Source organism: Physcomitrium patens, chromosome 16 (assembly GCF_059467195.1).
Source record: "Physcomitrium patens ecotype Gransden chromosome 16, ASM5946719v1, whole genome shotgun sequence".
Classification (NCBI taxonomy): domain Eukaryota; kingdom Viridiplantae; phylum Streptophyta; class Bryopsida; order Funariales; family Funariaceae; genus Physcomitrium; species Physcomitrium patens.
The window spans coordinates 15,265,928-15,283,887 of record NC_143425.1 but is presented as its reverse complement, the minus strand read 5'-3'; the positions used below and the strand labels follow the sequence as shown (position 1 = coordinate 15,283,887).

The following is a 17,960-nucleotide window of genomic DNA, read 5'->3' as shown; positions in this document are numbered from 1 at the left end:
GTATTTGAGGAATCAAGTAGTGGGAATTTCAAGAAAAATTGTGAAGCACTTCAAAACCCTAGAAGTTTCTTTTGTTTGTTATTTTCTGATTTAGTATTTGTTTTGTTTTCAGTGTAGATTTATGAATAGTTTATTGACAGTAGTATAGCACAAGTTTGAATTGTATATGTACTTCCACATAGGAGATACTACTACATTTTCCTGACCCTCACCTTGGACAAAATCGTCCAAGATAGTTAAGGCCACATAATTCCCTTCTGAACCTAAGCTTTGACCTACTCTTTCACCAGATATTTTTGTCATCACTGATAAAGATGTCCAAGTTATATCTCGCTTAACTGTCATCAAATTTGCTTTGATAAAGCATCCTTTGCAATTGGAATTACAAGACTAGATCAATGTCAACCTATTTGAACCTTCAACAATGATGTCACACATTAGAATGCTCTAGCATTATTAATCTCATTCTCAAAAAGAAAGTTGAAATTAAAATAGAATACAAAGAAATCCCTCATTAGTGTAGCCTTTGTTTAGAACTAGAATATAAGTCTGTATAATGCTTTTGTAAGACTCAAATAGGAACATAAAAAAATAAATCAAAACAAAACATTTTAATCACATCATTATCCATCTTGATACTTCCAACCATCCAACCTACTATAATATGGAAATATAAGGTTTTTCTTACAAGAACTTAAGAAATGGAATAGACTACTATAATAATTGTAGACACTTTGGTCTTATACTTCAGACTACAAACTTCCTTATTGGATCCTCTAATTCTTCCCTCTTTATTAAATGAATTAGAGTCAAAAAAGATCAACAAGAAAGAAAAGGTAATAAAAATTCCATTGCTTTGGAGGATTTAATCCATTAACTCTATCTCCAAACAACAAACTACCAATACCATTAAGCCTTATTAATGTCTACGTGTGAGATCTGCTCAATTTCTCTTCTATTCTAAAAGATGCAAAAAAATGACTCCATATTTGGCCAATAATCTACATGAATAATTCTAGCCTCTAAAAACATTACATCAATGATACCTTCAATGAAATTAGGAGAATTAGGATTTCTCTCTCCACCAATACCACTCAAATAATTATGGATGTACACAAGACTTGCTTGGATCAAGTCCACATAAATGTACATTAAAACAATATAGACAACTTCAAAATGTGGATATATTTAGACTAAATGATGTTATCAAAAGATGAATTTCCACTCACAATGTTTGTAGAATAATAAAGTGTAGAGATCATGAAAGAAGTTTTGATATCATGCTCATTGAGTCAATGCATGATACTGATATTCTTTCCTACATAGACAATGATTCACTATTTTAACCTTCTACAAAGATAAGAGACACAAAAGAAGAGGAACTCAATCAACGAAGAGGCTTGTCTCTAGTTCTACATCTTCAATTACAATTCCTTAGAGTGGTAGGACTCCAACCACCTCACTTCTTCCACCCCTTATCTCCTTCCATTTCCATTATTACCATTCTCACCATCTCTACCTTCAATACAGATTACAATGATTACCAATGAGTTAGCTTTCTAATCAAGATGCTCACCACCTCTCTCTCTCTTTAAGATTACATACTTATTTTATAATAAAGAAATGATACAAAATAATTACTTTATAGTAGAGATCTTTATTTCCAAAGTTTATTCCAACCATATCATATCTTAAAAAAATAGCCTTTGGTTCATTGCACCTTGACTCTTAGCCAATAATCTATTGTTTATCTCAACTTGTGAGAAGATATATTAATAGACTTCATCAAAACTAATGTCCTACCATGTTTAGTCTCAAATCTAATATCCTCTTTTGGAATATAAAAGGCCTCTCTAGCTCCAAGACAAGACAAGTAAAAAGATAATGGCTTTGCTTTCAGTTAAATACTATTTGATTTTATCTTGGTATGATTTTTTTTACAAGAACTCAAAATGTCCTCAAACCTCTGCAAAAAGATGAGATTCTTTGAAATATACAAAGTGCAAGTTTTTCAGAACAAAAAAATCATAAACAAAAAAACCAATAGATTTAGATATAATATTACAATCCTTGTAACATCCATATTAAAATACTATGTGATCAACATTAGTATCCTAATAGCCAATTGAGCTAAGTAGATTTTTTGCATTTATATATCTACATTAGACTTTGTTGGAAGCTTGTGTAAAGATAGAGTTTATTATTGAAGAAACTTTAGATGGAAGTTTGTTCCATATTGTAGTAAGCTATTGTGTTGTAATACAACTATATAGTGAAAATACAAAAAAAATAATATTATGATTCCTATTCTATTATCTTCATTCAATAATAATTCTAAATATTTAAATAAGGCTTTTATGAAATCCTCTTAGTTTATTTTTTTATTTTAATAGCTAATAGATTAAAAGTTGGTTAAAAAATTTACCTTTTAGATTATAAAAAAATCTTTTAATGACTTAAAAAGACCATAAATTAATAAAAATAAAATAGATTAGATAAATATTTAATATGATCAATTCTAAAATTAAATTAAAGACAGGGTTGTACTAAAAAATCCCTAAGAAAGATTAGATTGATATCTAGAAAATAACTATTTGTAGATTGTATCAAAATCAAACAACTTGCTATTAAAACTATTACTTAGGACAAAATAGGAGAAATTTTGGAGATTGAAGAATTAAATGAAAGAATTGGCTTTAGATTTTTTTCAAAATTATAAATCTTATTTTCATAGGTTTTGAGATGACTTCATAATTATTGTACAAAATTAAGATTTATATTGTTGATTTTGAATTTATGCAATAAAATTAGAACTAACACTATCAATTGATTTATGAGATATATATGACATCTATAGTTCAAACTTTTTTAATGCATAGTTAAATAGATATGCTAATTTTTTGTAAAATTTTTATATTATTTTAATAATACAATTGAGAGATATTTAGTTATAAGTGTAAGGAAGTACCAAAAATTGGTAATTTAAAGTCAGATACGATTTTTGGAGTATCTAAAGATCTACTTATTGGAATAAGGAGGAATTTGGTATGGTTTTAGTAGACTAAAATATCAAGCTACATACCAATTTGGAATTAAGGTTAATAGTTGGAGAGAGAGAAATTATTGCTCGAATTTTATCATCAACCTTCAAGTAAGCAATCAAGAGACACTAGCATGGTTCTTTTGTATTTTTCTCATAATATGTAAGTTGTATTGGATTAAATTTTTTTAAGCATACAAAAGAAGTATTTTTTTTACTAATATAAAAAATTTCACATTAATTAGATAAATAGATTAGAAATTACAGCTAGTTGAAACTTATTGCATAAAATTAGGAATTAGAGATAAAATTAGAAGTTACAAAAAAATAATAATTAGGATTTTTATTTGCTTGAGGTAATTAAGAAGAGTATTTTTGAGCACTTTGCATTGGCTTTAAACCTTTTTGCATTGGAATTCAAATTGTTTCCTTTGTAATAGTTGAAACCTATTAGGATTTTTTAGATAATTGTAACATATGACTTGACCTTCCACAACCAAGTGCTCAATGTCTTGTGTGCAATGTCTTATTGTAACACAAATATATGATAAAAATATGATCAAAAATAAAATTTTAATTAATATTTAAGCATCTTGGTTCAATAATAATTTAAGATATTTAAACACGGCTTTTACAAAAACCTCTTAGTTTATTTTTTTGTCTTAATAGCTAGTAGCTTAAAGGTTGCTTAGTAATTTTACCTTTTAGGCTATAGAAATTCTTTTATTGCCTTAAAAAGACCATAAATTGGTAAAATTAAGCTAAAATTGATAAATAATTTGTATGGTTGATACTAGGATTAAATTAAAGATAAGATTGGACTAAAAACATTCCTAAGATAGGTTAGATTGATATCCGGGGGTTGATCGCCAATGGAACAAGGTCGAAATTAGACATCTAGCTACTAAAACAATCACTTAGGAAAAAGTAGGGAGTCATTTAAAGATTGGAAATTAGCATTGGTGAGCTAGTTTTAAGTTGATTCAAGAAGGATAAGGTTTGTTTTCAGAGAATTTTGAATGACTTTGAAATTATTGTTCAAAGTAAGACTTTGTATTGGTGATTTGGATTTTATGCAATACAATTAGGGCTAGCACTCTTGGCTAGTTCCCATAATTGGTATCACATCTATAATTTAAAATTTGATGATATTTAGTTGATTGGTTGTAATAAGTGTATGTAAAATTTTGTATCAATTTAATAATGCAATTGAGAGATATCTAGGTTTTGATACAAAAGGGTATTAGAAGTTGGTAGTTTGGAGTTGGGTAGGATTTCTATAATATCTAAAGATCTACTAATTGGATCAAGATGAAATTTTTCATAGTATTGGAAGACTTCAATATCAAGCTACACACTGATTTTGAATTGAAGTTTACTATTGAAGAAGGAGAAATTGCTACTAGAACATTTGCATCAACTTTCAAGTTGGCGGCCAAGTGACATCAATACAGTTTTTGGACTTTTTTTCACAATTTGTAAGTTGAATTGGGTTGAATTTTTTTGAGTATAAAGAAGAATTATAGTAACATTTTGTACCAAGTAGACAATCAAATTAGGAGTTAGGGCTTATAAAGATAAATCAAAATTATCTAACTATAAAAATAATAAGACAATTGGAGTTTATATATGATTGAGGTTAATAAAAATAGTCTTTTTGAGCACTTTATACTGATTTTAAGTACTTTTTAATTAAAATTCGAATTGCATTCTTCTTATATAGATAAAACCTATTAAGGTTTCCTAAATATTTATAAAACATAACTTCACCTTACATAGCCAAGTGCTTGATTCAGTTCCAAACAAGACAACATATAATACAATAGTCGTGCATTCTCAAATAAGAAATTATGTAATACAACAACATGTTATTGTATTACATGAAATTTGCTTAAGAATTTACTAAATACTTGGCTGTAGAAGAAAAAATAGAACTTGCAATAAGTTGATCATAATAATTATAATAGAATCCTAAACAAAATTCAATCAAATTATAAAAATTCTAATCAATTTTTAATTAAATCCAAAAGAAGTCTCAAGAACTTATAAAAAAAAACATAAAGAAATCATAAATTCATGTTAACAAAATAAATATAATAAAAAAATCTTAAATAAGTATTAAAATTAAAAATCTTAATTGAATCTTAATTAAATTTTAATATAACTTTCATTAAATCCTAATGAAATCCTAAACCAATTTAAATCAAACCTTAATAAAATCCTAAATCCTAAAAAAATCCTAAGTAAATTCTAAATCTCAATTTTAGACCAAATCTTAATCAAACTCTAAGTCCTAATTATAGATCAAATTCCAATAAAACCATAAATCCTGATCAAATCCTATCAAATCTTAAAAAAATCCAAATCAAATTCTAAAAAACTCCTAAATCTTAATCTTAAAGCAAATCCTAATGAAATCTTAAATCTTAAATAATTCTCAGAAAATTCCAAGTAAATTTTCATTAATTATTATAATTATTTGAATCCTCAATAAATATCAATTAAATTATAGATCTTGAATATAATTTTGTCCAAATTTCAAATAATAAGTATTTAACAAGCATACAAAATTTGAGAAAAAATAGACTTATCAATTGCAAGAAAAGCTTCTAAAACCTTTTGGTCATTGGCCACCCTCCCTCTTTAACTTGAATGTTGATCTTTCAACACCAATTTTTTATTTTCAAACTATATAATTTCTCTAAAAATTAGATTAAATATAAATATTTAAGTTTTAATTGCTTTCACCAAATTTTACTTCAATCCAACTAGCAGATGTTACTAGATCTTTGAATCAATCACTAATTCTAAATTTCAAATATCCAAGACCATTATCTATAAAAACCCTCATATATTTCAATCTAATTGCTCGATTGATCTCAAATTTTTCACACATATTTATAAAAAGTAAAAAAACAAATTATCCAATTTTTACTTATAAATATGCTACAAAATTCACAAAATCCTAAAATTTGTAAACTTATTTTTATTTCTTAAAATTCAAATCTATTAAGTACATTATTAATTTTAAAAATCCTCTAAAATCTCAATATTAATCTAAATGACATAAAACCAATACTTAAAAATCTCTTCTCAAGTTTGCTCTCAAACCTTATTTTTCAATTTACAAAAGAACCTTGAAGTTGCTATAGGTGCTCAGTTTTATATTTTAGGATCTGATTTTGATCCTAATTAGCAATTAGTCCTCTCTAGATATCAATTCCTGTATTTTTAGGTAATTTTTATTAAAAATAAATTCTCAACTCTTTCTTATATATGCTTATATCATTTATTTTTTTAATCTATTTTATTTTGCCTTATTTATGGCCCTATAAAGCTAATAGAACATATTTTTATAAAAGGTGATTCTAACACGAATAGATTTTACTACTTGCCTTCATTTATCTATGATTTTTTATCATATATTTTTAATTAATTTCTTCTATAATAAAATATTTTGTTATTTCTTTCACCTAATGGCCATTTATATAGGTGTTGATTTTGAGGGTTTTGGGTGGATAATGACTTTGTAAGAGCTTTGCAAAGTCAATGTTGTTTTTGATGACTTTGATTTTTGGAAAATAAAATAGGATTAACGTTTTGGGCAACTTCAAGAGTTTAATAATACATCTATTAGTGAAATTTTTTAGATTTGTGGGTATGATTGTGCTTGATGTGTGTTGTGAATTTGGATTTGAAATGTTAGATTGAAATGCATGAAGGTTTTTGTGGGTTATAGTCTTGGAATTCAAGGCTTTGAGAACTAGTGAGGTTTTCTTAGATATCTATCGATCTGCTAGTCCAATTGAAGTAAAATTTATTTATAAAGGTAGTAGACTTGATTTTCTATTCATGTATGAAATTTTAAAAAAATTGAATGGTTTGAAAGGGAGATTATGGCACTGGAATTTTATCATTTAGATTTGAGTACGAGGATAGCTAAGACTTGAGCAGATATTAGAGTTGATCTTTCTTTTAGTGAGTTTGATCTTTTTCAAAAAAAAATTGCTTATTGTCAACTTAATTGTTAAGTAGTATGTAAATTTTGAGTTAAAATCATTGGTTCATTATTAGTTATTGAGGTTTAAATTTGCTATAGAAATTTCTTGGGATTGATTAGAGTTTTGTTAAAGATAAGAGTTAGGATTTTGGATTTGATTTAAGGTTTGATTAGGGTTTGGTTCAGGTTAGAATCTATGAAGCTTCTAAAAAGCTTTTCCATAATATATTATCAAATTCATTTACTTCTACCTACTTCTACCTACTTCTACATACTCATATTCTCTTGATAATTATTGGAGTATATATAGATGTTTATGATATAGCATGTGGTTATAAATATTCTTTTAAAAATAAATGAGAAATTAAAAATACTTAAATTTGTACATATCAATATTTGTAGTTTTGTTCTTCATTAAATAAATTAATCAATCAAATTTTTACACAACTTGAAAGCTTAAAATAAAAATATAAAAGATAATTAAAAAAACTAAAAATGGTATTTAAGAAATAATTATTCATTAATAAATAATCCCACATTTTTATAAAAGGAGTCTAGCATTGTTTTATTCATATACACATTATAATCCTATATAATTTATAAATTTAGATAAATTTTAAAACAATAATATACATATATATTATTAAGAAGAGAAAAAATAAGAAAAAAAATAGATAGATACAAGATAGAAAAGAACTTGAATGACTACCATCAAATAATTAGTAAGTTGAGGGTCTTAAATCTAGATTAGAATATAAGACTCTCTCTCTCTCTTTATATATACATACATATATATATATATATATATAAGGAAATGTTAAAATGACCCAAACTTTTATTAAATTGGCCCACTTGTCTAAACTGTCATTACATACTTTGTTCTCCATCCCCGTTCCCTCGTTCCCAACCTCCATCTCCGTTCTCGGCTACTGTTCCGACTCCTCTCCCTATCCCTGTTCCCCATCCTAAGTAATTCTCATATAGAGAAATGAGAGCACAGAGGAGGCCCTGAATTGAAGAGTACCTTGTGCAAGGGCTCTAAGAAATCGAAAGCAGTACAGGCTTCAAGAAGGCGACTATCCATTGTTCGAGCAGGTGGATGTCCGTTCGGCTTCAAGAGCACCATGGAGAAAGGAGCACAACGGGAATCTTCGATGGAAACTAACGTAGCTGCGACAGCAAGCCCTCTCGTAATCACACCACACGCTCCAGTTCCATCTGCTGCTGATGCCCCAGACGAAGTGAACCTCGGACCCGGTACGACTTCGTAGCCCTCATTTTTCATCTGTGGATTGCAAAAGTTCGATTGGGTTCCAAATTTGCTTGATCTATGTCAAGACGTGATTAGATCTTGTGCTGACAATTTGCTCCTTGGTATGGATATATTGAAAATCCATGAATTGATTTTCATATTATTCACGTATTGTGAAATATTTGATGTCTATATATTTTGTTTGTCAATGGTATTTTGGATTCTTTATGAGAGCAATCACAGCTTGGTTGTCAGAGTATATAGATGTTGGTAGTTCTTGCTCTGTATTGAGAGATTTCAATAGGCTGCATAATCAGGTTGTTTCTTTAATAGATTCTATAAGTGCAATTAGTTCAGCTATTGTCATTGTTAGACATCATTAGACATCCTTGCTTGTGGTTTCCCTATGCAATGGCAATAGATTCCAATGTATACACAAAGCAAGTGCTACTCTTACAATTATCAAGTTCTCTACTAAAATCAATGTCTGTATAGCGAACAAGGTGAGGTAGCTAAGGTTGAGCATTATAATATAAACCATAATTACATGTTTGTTTTAAATATTGCATAATACATTTAACTGGAGTCTAATGACTTCGTCATAATGATTCTTGAAAAAAAAAAGACTTTATTGATAGTATAGCCAATGTTGAGGCATGTGATAAGCATTACATACATGAAGCAACTAACTCCTTATTGATAAAGAATGGAAACTTGAGGGTCATGTAAATTTGTATTTTTTTAGAGTTTTATATAAGTATTAGCTAGAGTAGAAACTTCATAGGCTTCATGGAGACCAAAGCATAAGAGAACATCATTTATATATCTTTTTTAATAAAAAAAAATGATAGATCTTATAATTTTACATTGTTGGATTTGAAATCCAACAAAATAATCTATTGGTTCACTAGTCACTTTGAAATTTGATTATAAATATTATAAAATATCTATAATAAATGAAAAAATCAAAGATGCAATGATATTTTTATCAACATATATACCAATGATAGCATGAAGATTGCTATAATTGCAATATACACATGAATTTGCCTCACTTGCGATTAATAAAAATTATTTGAAAAAATTTGAGATTCTTATGTTCCATTATTTAGGAAATTGACACAATCTATGTATTCTTTTTTTTAATTGGCAATAGTACATTGGATTTTGTGAGTCTTCATAACCTTGAGGTTATACTATATAAATCTCTTTTCTTAAAACTTCATTCAAAAATATTGTTCCAATATCAAACTATTTTATGTGCATGTTCTTTATAGTAATAAGTGCAAAGATGGCACACATTAAATCATAAGAGATCATTAGAAAGTAAGTGTCAATGAAATAAATTCCTAGTTTTTGCGTGAATTCCTTGGCAATTAACCATGCCTTGAATTTTTCAATGTCACCACTTGGCTTATATTTGACCTTGTAAATCCATTTATTTTGAATCAATTTTTGATGAAGTGGCCTTTGAACTAATTTTCATGTATTTTTTTTTATAAGTGAAGTATATTCACAATTCATGTCTTTTTTTTTATAATTTTGAATCAAAAGATAATAGGGCTTTTTTATACAATTAAGGTTCCTAAATGGATTCACCAATAGATGCTAGTAATGCTTTTGAATATAATATTGATTATGAATATAGAAAATCTGAAATTATAGATGACAAAGAATCTTCAACTTTAGAAGATTTAGAAAAAAAGAAGTTATTATTGAATGACTTTTGATGTATTGATTAGAAGTTCTTAAATAGATTTGAATCTAGAGTAAAGTTATCCATCCAAAGATGAATCTTATTCAGTTGGTGAGTGAGTAAATACTAGTATATATTGTAAATCATGTCAAGTAATATCAAGAGAGAAATCTCCTGCAGTTAAGGTAGTGTCTTCCACTATTGGAGTAATATCTCTCTTTGGATTAATAAATTGTGATGTGCCATTATGTATTGCTGAAAAGTAATTCTTTGTAGGTTGATATTCTCAATTTTTTTTTTTTAGGATCAAAGCATCTTCTACACTTAAATAGTTATGTTCTACATCATTTGGAGTGACATCAAATACATGGTTTGTTTGTAAGTTGTCATTATTGGATATAGACTCAAAAATTAAGTGATCACTTATATGCAATGTTGGTGCATTTATTGAATTTCAAAGAAGTTGTTGAAAAGAGGTAGGTATAGATGTCAAGAGCAATATTAGGACATTGACTAGATCATTGCCTAGATCATATTATAAATCAAAGTTGTAATGGCCAAAAGTTTTATTAATCTTATAATCTATACTTTTGATGATAAAATTTATAATAGGATTTCAAAATCTATAAGCTTGGTTGTTGATAGAATAACTAATAAAATATATGTACATGCTTTTAGAATTAAGTTTTGTTTAGAATGGCTTATTGATATAGATCCATGAGAAAGAGCCAAATACATAGTAATTTTGTACTAATGGCTTTTCACAAAACCATAGTTTGTATGATGTTATATCATTAAGTTGATTACTAATGGTGCAATTTAGAATATAAACTGCAATGTTAATAGCCTCTACTTAGAGTTTTTTTAAAGAGATTTTCCATGAAGCATGCATCAAGGCATTTCAAATATGGTTCAATTATCTTGTTCAATATATCTACTTTTTTGTGGAGTATATATTATGCTGATTTGTTATATAATCTCATTTTTTTCTAAATAATGATCAAAAATTTTGTTGCAAAATTTGGGGCCTTGATCTGTGCATAAGGCCCACATTTTCTATCTTGTGTCTTGCTTGATGAAGTTTACAACTTGTTAGAAAAATAAAAATGCTTCTTTTTTTTTTACTTTGTGAAATATACAAAAGAATATGTTGTTATATCATCTTTATAGAATATATAACATATAGAGCCTTTGAAAAATAAGATTTGATGTTGTTTATTTAGGATGTCTTTATGAATGAATTCACCGAGGATAGTAAAATATTGGATGGTTGGATCATGTAGATAAATCAATTTATGTTGTTTTTCCATTATGCATCCTAAACAAAGATGTGTCAATGTTTTTGTATTGAGTAATTTGAAATCTAATAAGCTTTGTCTTTTGTTCATCTTTTGAATAATTGGGATATTGGTGTAGTTCATATGCACATGCCATAGTTGTATATTATGTTTGTGTGAAGATGATATAATTGTAAATGTTGAATCAAAATCAATGGAAGGGAGAAGAGAAGGCAAAGTATACACATGAGATAAGATAGAAATCTTGTGGAATAAAAAGAAGGCTTTGTGAAACAAAAAAATCATGATGTATAGAATCATGAGATGCAATTTCATGAGAGAGTGAGGTGGTTTCATATAAAAGAAGAGGAGTAGTTGGAGATATTATTTGAATAGATAGTTAATAGAGTTTTTGTAAGCCAATGCCCTCCAAAACCTTTTTGCCTTCAAGAGTTCAAAATTCATATTTGCTAAGGAATGTAATAAAGGATAAATTTTATTTTGAAACAAGTCCAATTAAAAATAAATTATACTTTAAGCATATTATATATAATATATTTTTGGTAATCTCCTTATAATACTTTTTATTAATGAAAGAATTAATTCAAATGTCACCTCTGCCATACATCCAGAGCTTAGTATCATCATCAATCTAGATCATGTGAATCTCTTCTAGAATCTGTTGAACTGAGATGAATCATTCAAAGTAGTCTATTATATGTTCATTTGTGCCACTATTGGCAAACCATGTATCTTGACATGAGTCAGTTACTAATACTTGACTAAAAATAGTTGCCATAATAAAAAACATAAAATCACAATCAAAACTCAAATTGGGTTCTTCTTTAGAAGTATTAGATGATTATAAATTTTCATCCAAATTAGCCCTCACTAATACCACCATCTATTTTACAAGGATCTTTACTTTGAGGTCATTTTTTTTTTTTGTTAAGGACAATTAACCAACCAATGGTTAATATTATGACAATTATAATACTTTGTTCATGTCTTAAGATCTCAGATGTAATTTATATCTTTATGTCATTATTCTCTTTTATTAAGAAATCTAAAAGATATGATTGCTATTCTTATGAAGAAAATATGATCTATTTCAATATTGATTCCATCTTGGCAATAGAATAAATTTTCATGATATAGAAGTTATTCCTCAAGGTTGTCTATAATTTGAGAAATTTTAGGTACATTTGACTATGTGGCTATAATAGTATTGTAACTAAGTAGTAGGCTATATATATTCTTTAAAATTATCATTTTATTTGGAATAGAATGCCTAAGATCTACAAGAATGGTTGTTATCTCAGTTATATTTTATATATGAGATGATATGTTAATAGGTTGCATTTGATATTTGAAGAACTTGCCTTAAAGAGTAAATATGCTTTTTTGATTTTTGTTTGAATAAATGAAACATAGTTTGTGCCACATTTAGCCTCAATTGAGCAACTAGTGAGTATTTTTTAGTTTTCTTTGTGAAATAGACTTGCTGAAAAATATACAAGCAATTATGTTTTTCTTGTCCCAAGTATCAAGAAGTTCTTGATTATTGGGAGAGGCATAAATTGTATCAATAATAAGTTTTTTTTCTTGTCCAATAACAACTTGTAAAACCTCTTTGCTTGAAAATAATATCCATGTGGTATTTCTAGATTGAAAAATGAGTTCCATTAAACATTTTAATAGGTATTTTGTCATGTTTATCTATGACAAAAATACTAAAGTAAAGAATAGTAAAGAAAAAATGAATTAGAAGATATTAGAATATTTTGAAAAGTAGAAGATATTAGAATATAAAAATCAAGAGTAGCAAGAATTCAAGATGATAAGAAAATGAGAAATGAAGAAAACAAGAAATAAGAATTCAACAAAAACAAAAATGCAGATCAAAGATTACAAAGATTAGAACTTAGAACCTTTGAATTCGTTATTAAAAAATTATAAGAATCCTATGCTCATAAATGTAAAATTTCATTATATACATATATATATATATATATATATATATATAACTCTTCGCCTCGATCGACAACTACAATCAAGACATCGGATGATCTATGAACGACATGCTGCAAAATAAGATTGCTAGAAGCTCAAGGTCGATGAAGAATGCACTAATGAGTACTTAATCGCCTTGAGTCTGTTTGCAATGTTCTTGATTGTTCGAAGTAGAAAAATAAGGTAAATATCAATTTCTAGAAGTCTGAGCAGAGTACACTCAAGGGTGGGCCCGTAACCTAAAGGAATTCTACTCTCTCTATGATCAAACACTCAGAATAAGGTATTAAACACTTTCTTTATTCCATTGTAAACTCCTTTAGTGACATCAAAGCTCAACACTTTTCGTATTCTCTCTCTAATCAACTTACACTCTCTGATTGTCTAACACTTATCGCCACACTATGGATCCATCGAACATGAACTTGTATACTGAGGACGAATGGATCTTCGAGTATAATGTGTTTGGATGTTCATCCAACATCCATCACCAGGTACAAGACTATGGCATGCTTCAATGACATTGCTCTCAAATATCTTCGGGAATGCGCTAGCCGTCCCACGGAATCATGAACTGAAACGCTCTTGATCGACATCTCCGTGTTGGTAATACTGGTGGTTCATTCACTGTTGATGCTCTGCGGAACCCTTTTCCACAAACAAACTGCAGAGACACAAGTTGTGATGGAGCGATCCGAGGGTCTATTGCCATTGCATAGGGAAACCACAAGCAAGGATGTCTAATGATGTCTAACAATGACAATAGCTGAACTAATTGCACTTATAGAATCTATTAAAGAAACAACCTGATTATGCAGCCTATTGAAATCTCTCAATACAGAGCAAGAACTACCAACATCTATATACTCTGACAACCAAGCTGTGATTGCTCTCATAAAGAATCCAAAATACCATTGACAAACAAAATATATAGACATCAAATATTTCACAATACGTGAATAATATGAAAATCAATTCATGGATTTTCAATATATCCATACCAAGGAGCAAATTGTCAGCACAAGATCTAATCACGTCTTGACATAGATCAAGCAAATTTGGAACCCAATCGAACTTTTGCAATCCACAGATGAAAAATGAGGGCTACGAAGTCGTACCGGGTCCGAGGTTCACTTCGTCTGGGGCATCAGCAGCAGATGGAACTGGAGCGTGTGGTGTGATTACGAGAGGGCTTGCTGTCGCAGCTACGTTAGTTTCCATCGAAGATTCCCGTTGTGCTCCTTTCTCCATGGTGCTCTTGAAGCCGAACGGACATCCACCTGCTCGAACAATGGATAGTCGCCTTCTTGAAGCCTGTACTGCTTTCGATTTCTTAGAGCCCTTGCACAAGGTACTCTTCAATTCAGGGCCTCCTCTGTGCTCTCATTTCTCTATATGAGAATTACTTAGGATGGGGAACAGGGATAGGGAGAGGAGTCGGAACAGTAGCCGAGAACGGAGATGGAGGTTGGGAACGAGGGAACGGGGATGGAGAACAAAGTATGTAATGACAGTTTAGACAAGTGGGCCAATTTAATAAAAGTTTGGGTCATTTTAACATTTCCTTATATATATATATATATATATGTATGTATATATAAAGAGAGAGAGAGAGTCTTATATTCTAATCTAGATTTAAGACCCTCAACTTACTAATTATTTGATGGTAGTCATTCAAGTTCTTTTCTATCTTGTATCTATCTATTTTTTTTCTTATTTTTTCTCTTCTTAATAATATATATGTATATTATTGTTTTAAAATTTATCTAAATTTATAAATTATATAGGATTATAATGTGTATATGAATAAAACAATGCTAGACTCCTTTTATAAAAATGTGGGATTATTTATTAATGAATAATTATTTCTTAAATACCATTTTTAGTTTTTTTAATTATCTTTTATATTTTTATTTTAAGCTTTCAAGTTGTGTAAAAATTTGATTGATTAATTTATTTAATGAAGAACAAAACTACAAATATTGATATGTACAAATTTAAGTATTTTTAATTTCTCATTTATTTTTAAAAGAATATTTATAACCACATGCTATATCATAAACATCTATATATACTCCAATAATTATCAAGAGAATATGAGTATGTAGAAGTAGGTAGAAGTAGGTAGAAGTAAATGAATTTGATAATATATTATGGAAAAGCTTTTTAGAAGCTTCATAGATTCTAACCTGAACCAAACCCTAATCAAACCTTAAATCAAATCCAAAATCCTAACTCTTATCTTTAACAAAACTCTAATCAATCCCAAGAAATTTCTATAGCAAATTTAAACCTCAATAACTAATAATGAACCAATGATTTTAACTCAAAATTTACATACTACTTAACAATTAAGTTGACAATAAGCAATTTTTTTTTGAAAAAGATCAAACTCACTAAAAGAAAGATCAACTCTAATATCTGCTCAAGTCTTAGCTATCCTCGTACTCAAATCTAAATGATAAAATTCCAGTGCCATAATCTCCCTTTCAAACCATTCAATTTTTTTAAAATTTCATACATGAATAGAAAATCAAGTCTACTACCTTTATAAATAAATTTTACTTCAATTGGACTAGCAGATCGATAGATATCTAAGAAAACCTCACTAGTTCTCAAAGCCTTGAATTCCAAGACTATAACCCACAAAAACCTTCATGCATTTCAATCTAACATTTCAAATCCAAATTCACAACACACATCAAGCACAATCATACCCACAAATCTAAAAAATTTCACTAATAGATGTATTATTAAACTCTTGAAGTTGCCCAAAACGTTAATCCTATTTTATTTTCCAAAAATCAAAGTCATCAAAAACAACATTGACTTTGCAAAGCTCTTACAAAGTCATTATCCACCCAAAACCCTCAAAATCAACACCTATATAAATGGCCATTAGGTGAAAGAAATAACAAAATATTTTATTATAGAAGAAATTAATTAAAAATATATGATAAAAAATCATAGATAAATGAAGGCAAGTAGTAAAATCTATTCGTGTTAGAATCACCTTTTATAAAAATATGTTCTATTAGCTTTATAGGGCCATAAATAAGGCAAAATAAAATAGATTAAAAAAATAAATGATATAAGCATATATAAGAAAGAGTTGAGAATTTATTTTTAATAAAAATTACCTAAAAATACAGGAATTGATATCTAGAGAGGACTAATTGCTAATTAGGATCAAAATCAGATCCTAAAATATAAAACTGAGCACCTATAGCAACTTCAAGGTTCTTTTGTAAATTGAAAAATAAGGTTTGAGAGCAAACTTGAGAAGAGATTTTTGAGTATTGGTTTTATGTCATTTAGATTAATATTGAGATTTTAGAGGATTTTTAAAATTAATAATGTACTTAATAGATTTGAATTTTAAGAAATAAAAATAAGTTTACAAATTTTAGGATTTTGTGAATTTTGTAGCATATTTATAAGTAAAAATTGGATAATTTGTTTTTTTACTTTTTATAAATATGTGTGAAAAATTTGAGATCAATCGAGCAATTAGATTGAAATATATGAGGGTTTTTATAGATAATGGTCTTGGATATTTGAAATTTAGAATTAGTGATTGATTCAAAGATCTAGTAACATCTGCTAGTTGGATTGAAGTAAAATTTGGTGAAAGCAATTAAAACTTAAATATTTATATTTAATCTAATTTTTAGAGAAATTATATAGTTTGAAAATAAAAAATTGGTGTTGAAAGATCAACATTCAAGTTAAAGAGGGAGGGTGGCCAATGACCAAAAGGTTTTAGAAGCTTTTCTTGCAATTGATAAGTCTATTTTTTCTCAAATTTTGTATGCTTGTTAAATACTTATTATTTGAAATTTGGACAAAATTATATTCAAGATCTATAATTTAATTGATATTTATTGAGGATTCAAATAATTATAATAATTAATGAAAATTTACTTGGAATTTTCTGAGAATTATTTAAGATTTAAGATTTCATTAGGATTTGCTTTAAGATTAAGATTTAGGAGTTTTTTAGAATTTGATTTGGATTTTTTTAAGATTTGATAGGATTTGATCAGGATTTATGGTTTTATTGGAATTTGATCTATAATTAGGACTTAGAGTTTGATTAAGATTTGGTCTAAAATTGAGATTTAGAATTTACTTAGGATTTTTTTAGGATTTAGGATTTTATTAAGGTTTGATTTAAATTGGTTTAGGATTTCATTAGGATTTAATGAAAGTTATATTAAAATTTAATTAAGATTCAATTAAGATTTTTAATTTTAATACTTATTTAAGATTTTTTTATTATATTTATTTTGTTAACATGAATTTATGATTTCTTTATGTTTTTTTTTATAAGTTCTTGAGACTTCTTTTGGATTTAATTAAAAATTGATTAGAATTTTTATAATTTGATTGAATTTTGTTTAGGATTCTATTATAATTATTATGATCAACTTATTGCAAGTTCTATTTTTTCTTCTACAGCCAAGTATTTAGTAAATTCTTAAGCAAATTTCATGTAATACAATAACATGTTGTTGTATTACATAATTTCTTATTTGAGAATGCACGACTATTGTATTATATGCTGTCTTGTTTGGAACTGAATCAAGCACTTGGCTATGTAAGGTGAAGTTATGTTTTATAAATATTTAGGAAACCTTAATAGGTTTTATCTATATAAGAAGAATGCAATTCGAATTTTA

The 17,960-nt window shown here is 27.7% G+C and overlaps 1 long non-coding RNA gene across 1 annotated transcript; it reads right to left on the bottom strand.

Annotated features, from left to right (window-relative positions):
- Positions 1–13,564: 13,564 nt before the first annotated feature.
- LOC149987681 (uncharacterized) lies at positions 13,565–14,682 on the bottom strand. Its single transcript, XR_016506835.1, has 2 exons — positions 14,397–14,682; positions 13,565–13,942 (listed from the first exon to the last, which is right to left on the bottom strand). It is a non-coding gene; the product is annotated as an uncharacterized LOC149987681 (long non-coding RNA).
- Between the last annotated feature and the right edge of the window lie 3,278 nt (positions 14,683–17,960).